Below are 7338 nucleotides of genomic sequence, written 5' to 3' on the forward strand. Positions count from 1 at the left end.
GCCCTCGTTTGATCTCCATTTTGTAGAAATGAAAATGGGTAAAATAGTATTTTTAAAAAAATGATTGGTTGAGAAAAGAAGGAAAAATTTTCGATTTACGTGTAATATTATTTTATAAAAGATTGTGTAGTTAAAAATAGGAGAGAGAAAAAATGAAATTAAATGGAACGAAAATTAATACTTGCTCACTAGTTTAAGCATGCTAACAAAATTTTTAGACAAACACAGTCATCAAGAATTATGTATTAGTTAATGAAAAGTTGGTGACAATATTACAACGAAAATGTTTAACCTACAAGTGTAATAATAGAGTTTTTGTTTCTATGTTTCTCTTTTTGTGTTTTAAATTTAGCTTCGGTTTGGTTTTGATTAAAATTTGATTTTAATTTAAGTCAAAATTAAATAATCAACATCAACCACATTTGTTATGAGTTCTACAATTTTTCAACCACACATTTTAAAAATTTCTATATAATGTACAAAAAAATTTAATTTTAATTCCCACAAAACATTCTCTTAGAGTTTCCAAAGTATCAAGTTGCTATAAACTCGAAAGGTTGGCAACCTATATATCAAGAGAAAATTATTGCACAAATTTAATAAGTTGATTCTCCACTGCAATTTTACCTTTGGACAACTGATTTAACAAAGTCTGCTTCTTTCATTTCCCCCTCACATATCTGAGTGTTTTTCTCTTCTGTTTCAAATTCTCTTCCTTCTTTTTTTTTTTTTTTTTTTTTTTTTTTAAATTAACTTTTTTTTTTTTTTTTTTTTTTCAAGATCAACCTGAAAAACACCAAGAATCAGAAATTAATCTTCTTACTAGTAAAGAGAAAAGAAGTCAGTTTCATGGAACCTGTGAACAATAAAAAACTACATAGAGCGGAATCGGTAAAATGAATTCTAGAGAGCTTTAAGATTGATAATATGGCTGATGTCCCATTAACTGAAGATGAAAAGATGGGTCCTGTACAAAAATTTATAAATAAAAAATCTTTGGAGAAAAAAGCAAGCATGACTAGAAAGAGGAACCAAATTCAGGATATTGTTCCTAGGATGGGAAGAATGGAATCTGGCACAGTTCGAGGGCTTAGGGGCCTACGATTTCTTGACAGGACAACAACGGGGAAGGAAGGAGATGTATGGAAGGTGGTCGGGAAACATTTCAATCAACACGCTGTTGATGACAGGATGTTTAAGGACAAATTCGGAGAGTGCATTGGTATCTTCTTCAAACCAAATTTCATGTAAATTTGACATTTGTGTTGCCTGTGATTTCAGTTGGAGGTGAAATTTTCATTTTGTGCTTTACAAGGAATGGGAGATAGCAAAGAGTTTGCTGCGGAGTTGTTTAAGGCGTTGGCAAGGCGTAGGAACATCAGCACAGAAAACGGGATTAATAAAGAACTAAGAGCATTTTGGGAAGACATGACAAATCATGACCTTGATACTAGGCTTCATCTCTTCTTTGACATGTAAGATTTCCGAGACTTTAAGGAAAATGGATACTGCCCTCGAAATAATTTTGATTGATGAATTTGTAGGTGTGACAAGAATGGCGATGGAAAGCTATCCGGGATGAGGTTATAGAGGTAATCTTCTTCCACCATTTACATGGATTCGAAACTTCTTGACATTGTAATGATTAAGGTTCTAGTAATGAGCGCTTCGGCAAACAAATTATCAAAATTTAAGCAACAGGCTGCAACATATGCCTCTTTAATCATGGAAGAGCTTGATCCTGATCATCATGGATTTATAGAGGTGAAGATTTTTTATTTTTATTTATTTATATATTCCATTTGCCATTTTCTAAGCTGAATCTCCTCTTCTCCGGTTCTGATAATCGACTTACGACAGATGTGGCAACTTCAAGCCCTGTTAAGGGGAATGGTTACCTCAGACGAAGGCAAGAGGTGCATAGAGAAGACACATTCTCTAGCCAGAACTATGATCCCAAAACAATACAGAACAACCGTAAGCAAATTTGTATCAAAAAACTTTGAGAAAGTATATGAGAATAGGAAGCGAATATGGGTGCTCACCTTGTGGTTTTGTATCAATCTTGCACTCTTTACTTGGAAATTCAAACAATATCAATTAAGGGGCTCGTTCCATGTCATAAGTTATTGTGTCTGTATTGCCAAGGGTGCTGCCGAGACTCTAAAGTTCAATATGGCTCTCATTCTTCTTCCTGTGTGCAGATGAACTCTTACAAAGCTCAGAGAAACATTCCTCAGTAACTTAGTCCCCTTCGATGATAACGTTAACTTCCACAAGTTGATTGCATTAGCAATTGTTGTAGGAACCTTTCTTCATACTAGTGCACACTTGGGTTGCAATATTGTAAGATTGACATCATGTCCAAACAATCAATTTATGGCTATTTTTGGACGTGACTTCAACTATCACCAGCCGACTTATTTAGAAATCCTTGGCACCATCCCGGGAATTACTGGAGTTGTGATGATAATTCTGATGATTTTCTCCTTCATATTAGCAACACATTCATTCAGGAGGAATGTCATCAAATTGCCATGGCATTTTCACCATTTAGCAGGATTCAATGCCTTCTGGTATGCACATCATCTGCTGGCCCTTGTTTATATCCTCTTCCTCTTCCATGGTTACTTCCTATTCCTCACCAGAGAGTGGTATAAAAAGACGGTATGGGACTTAATGTCAAACCAAGTAACCAAATCTTTGTGTTTTTTGCTGAAGGAAAAAAATACGTGTTTTTCCAAACGATTCTATATGCAGCCTCATGAACTGAGAGCTGATATTGAACAATGAATTCGTTCTGCAGACATGGATGTATATTTCTGTACCAATGCTTGCCTACCCCAGTGAGAGAATCCTCACCCTTTACGTTCGAAATTACATGGTTGACACTTGACATAGTTAAGGTTATTATGTGTAACTTACATTCGTTTTTCCAAATGTATACCATAAATTTAAATTCATCCTGTTTTTAATTTGGGATTTGCAGTCTGTCATATATACAGGAGATCTATTGGCACTATACGTGAGCAGACCCCCAGGATTCAAATATAAGAGTGGAATGTACCTCTTTGTCAAGTGTCCAGATATATCAAATTTTGAATGGTAATCAGAAATCATCACAGTTTGTATTGTTAAACTAACAATATCATTGCTCAATAACAGTATATTGGACTGAGTGGGCTTCTAATCATACTTACCACTCATCCCCTCTACCAAGGGAGTTCCCAAGGCTAACTTTTCTGATGTATATTTGGTAATACATACATGCATTAGGCTCCTAATATTCCTTCTACATAAAAAGAATTTAAATAATGGACCTTTTGTATGTGTGAGAAGCATGGGATCACCTTATGCCCTTCTTCATTATAGTTGAAACCTGCAGCAGTAAACTCGATGTGGCTCACTCACGTTGAGGGTGAACCACTATATAATTCTGTCTCTGCTGTGCTTACTTTCCTAATTGTTTCAGCCTATGATTGTTCTAGTAAATATGAATTAGGCTTAATCTGTGACACTTTGTGCAGGCATCCCTTCTCTATCACTTCTGCGCCAGGCGATGACTACTGTTAGGTTTTTGATACCCAATAAATTCCGGGCTATGATGTTAACGTGGGTTAATATTATTTCATAGGTATAGGCCGATGAATGAAATAAGTCCAACAACCAAGTCCATGAGCTACACCCGACCCAATTGTATTCCTTATGGATGGCTTGAATCTTGGCCCAATTACCTCTTTAATGGCCCAACTTAAAGCCTAACCCTAAAGTATATATATGAATATAATCTTAGCCCTTTTGATATGATGATTGTGTGATTTTGAGAGAAGAAACTAGTGAATCCCGGCTGCCCCCCTTTTGTGTGAGAAAAAGGTGTTCAGAAGTGTCCAAAACGTTTGTATAACGTGTGCAATTGGTGATTCTTTCATAGTATACCTTTGTGGTGTCTTATCTTAGCCTTTGTGGCGATAAATCATCATCCCTTCTTGTCCTACGTGGGTAAGATTGAATAGCAACCAAGGTGAATCAATTGGTTGTGGTTTGGAGCCGTTTGGATTGGTTGTTGGTAGAGAAAGGTACGTTAGACTGAGCCTGGAAAACCACCGTTTGAAGATCCTTTTGAGAGAGCTTCCGCAACAACTACTTAAGCATCCACATACGTACTCCGGGAGACTGGACAACCGAACTCAAAACACAATTTTCCAAGGTGATATTATCTTGTTGCACTTGCTTAAACAAAATCCTTATACGTTAAAACACGACTATTATGGTTCTAAGAAGAAACATATGAATGCAGGCCTGTGAACCTTAGCGTACACAACCAAGAAAGGGAAACCTAGTAAGAATGGAAACAAAAGCATATTCAGAAACACAACATTCACAAGAGTAAGGAATTTTGTCCTGGCAATGTTTCTTTTTTGAAAGTTCGCACATTTGGCATCATATCTAGTAATCTTTATCTTTGAGCCAGGTTTCCCAAAATCCTGATTAAAGGACCTTACTGTGCCGCAGCACAGAATTACAAGAAATATGACATTCTTCTGCTAATTGGTTTGGGGATTGGAGCAACCCCATTTATCAGCATTATAAGAGATAACTTGAATAATGAGGCTGAATCTGCAAGTACTAAAGCATGTTGATTTCCATTATTGTATACGACAAATTAATGTGAACCGAATCAGACGATCACAAGGAAAGACAGATGGTCAATTGTCCGATAAGAAAGGTCCCGAAAGAGCATACTTTTATTGGGTGACACGGGAACAAGGATCCTTCGATTGGTTCAAAGGTGTCATGGATGACATTGCCGAATATGATCATAATGTATGCAGTTTCACTGTTTCTCAATGATAACAATTAAACCTGAAACATTTTCTCATGGTACTTTTGAATGTTGCAGCAAATAATAGAAATGCACAACTATCTAACAAGTGTGTACGAGGAAAGAGATGCTCAATAAGCTCTAATAGCAATGGTTCAATCTCTGCAACAGGCTAAAAATGGAGTTGATGTTGTTTCAGAAAGCCGGGTACAAAATGACATGGAGTCCACTTTCAAAAATTTCAATTTAATGATATACAAGCTTCTAGTTCTAACTCTCCACTGCAACAGATAAGAACACATTTTCCAAGACCTAACTGGGAAAAAGTCGTCATGTATTTGGTCATGATACTGTTATATGGGCTAACTTGGTCCAGCCCATGATGAAGATTGGCCCAAGCCAATATATTATTTAATTATATATATATATATATTCCCAAACCGTGGCTACATGTAGCGTGAGAGAAAGATAGAATTCTGTGGCTTCAAAGTTGTGAGAGAAAAAACACAAAAAAGGTGGCTGCCATTAGAAAAGTCATAAAAAGCAGCTCCAATTGAGGAAATAAAACTATAGTTATTGGAGAAGAATTAAAAGACGGAGAAGGATTTTTTTCTTTCAATTTGGGTGTGGATTCACATAGGTTATTTTTCTTCTTTACACAATACAAATTGAAATTTTCTCTAAGTTGTATTTTGGGTACTTCATAGGTGTAGTATTCAAAGTGGGTTCTCACAAAGTTGATCAAATTGTGGATTTGTGGACAGATTATTTATTTTCTTAGAGATTAATTATTATGGTATTCCAATTTGTGGAGAATTCAAGTTTTGTGGCATAAACTTGAATATTATAATCTATATATTTTAATTATAGGGATTTTGGCTGAAGTTGCCTCGTGATTCTTATCCCTCTACACTGGATGATTTTTTCCACGTAAAAATTTGGTGTTGCGTTTTCTTATTTTTGCTTGGATTATTTATTTGCATAGTTAATCGTTCTAGTTAATTGTTTGGATTGGCCAACGAAGTGGTAATAGAACTCAGGTTGTGTGGGTGTAGTTTTATTACAAAATAAATAGAGAATACTCCGGGCACTATGATTAAATTGGCGGCTTCAAATTATTCTATTTGAAAGCCTATGATGGAGGACATCCTTTATTTTAAGGATTTATGTGAACCAATTGAAGGTAATAGTGCTAAACCAAGCAATATGAGTGATAGTAACTGGAAGAAGATGAACAGGAAAGCCATTTAATATATTAGATAGTGGGTTGACATTAATGTATTCCATCATATATCTCAAGAGACTGATGCTCATAGCCTTTGGAAAAAATTGGAGAGTCTTTATGAGAGGAAGATTGCTCAAAATGAAGCTTTTGCTATTAGAAAGCTTCTGAACTTGAAGCTAAAGGAAGGAAAATCAGTTGCTGAGCATTTGAGTAAATTCCAAGACTTGGCAAATCAGTTGACCACAATGAAAATAGTGCTAGATGATGAGATGCAAGCGCTATTAATTTTAAGTTCATTGCTTGATAGTTGGGGGAATTTGGTGATATCATTTAGTAACTCCGCTCCGAATGGTGTGCTTGAACTTACACTAGTTAAAAACAGTTTATTTAATGAAGAAATACAAAGGAAAGACTTGGGTAGAAATGATGCACAAACTCTTATTACAGAGAACAGAGGTAGAAGTAAAAGCAGAGGTTCAAAGGGACGCGGTAACTTCAGAAGTCTGTAAAAGATAAAAGGAAAAGTCAAATGTTTTTATTGTGACAAAGAGGGCCATATAAAGAAACATTGCATGGCTTGAAAATATAAATTAAAAGAGAAGAAAAATCAGAAGAAGATTGATCAGAATATAGCAGCTAGCGCTTCAAATGAAGAAGTAGTAGTAGCAGTTTTTGTCGTTGAAGATGAACATTGTTGTCATATTGCAGATTCATTTGTTGGATAGATTATTGACTCAACGACTTCTTACCATGTTACTCTGAGACGGGAGTTCTTCACTTCATACAAATTAGGTAATTTTGGCGGGTGAAGATGGGTAATGACAGTTTTGCCAGTATTGTGGGAATTGGTGATAACTGTCTTCAGACAAATATTAGATGCAACTTGGCATTGAAAAATGTGCAACATGTTCCTGACATGCGCTTGAATTTGCTATCTACACATGCCTTTGATGAAGCAGGGTATAACAGTTATTTTGGTAGTGAAATATGGAAACTAACAAAAGGGAAAATGGTATTTGCTAGAGGAAATGTTTGTTGCATACTTTACAAGGTACAAGTAAAGGTGTGTAGTAAAGCGGTAAATGCAGCTGAAAGTGATGCATCTCTAGACTTATGGCACAAGAGGTTGGCTCACATGAGCGAGAAAGGATTATAGATTTTGGCAAGGAAGTCCCTCATTCCTTTTACGAAAGGCACATCATTAAACTCTTGTGACTATTGTTTATTTGGTAAACAAGATAGAGTTTCCTTTCAAAAATCCTCTAGTAGAAGATCTAATATTTTAGACTTG

General features: G+C 35.7%; 1 pseudogene; it reads left to right on the top strand.

Moving 5' to 3' along the window:
• The first annotated feature begins 775 nt into the window (after positions 1-775).
• Positions 776-5638, top strand: LOC111375510 (annotated as a pseudogene).
• The last annotated feature ends 1700 nt before the right edge of the window (positions 5639-7338 follow it).

The sequence above is a fragment of the Olea europaea genome, unplaced genomic scaffold (assembly GCF_002742605.1).
Source record: "Olea europaea var. sylvestris unplaced genomic scaffold, O_europaea_v1 scaffold1380, whole genome shotgun sequence".
Taxonomy (NCBI): domain Eukaryota; kingdom Viridiplantae; phylum Streptophyta; class Magnoliopsida; order Lamiales; family Oleaceae; genus Olea; species Olea europaea.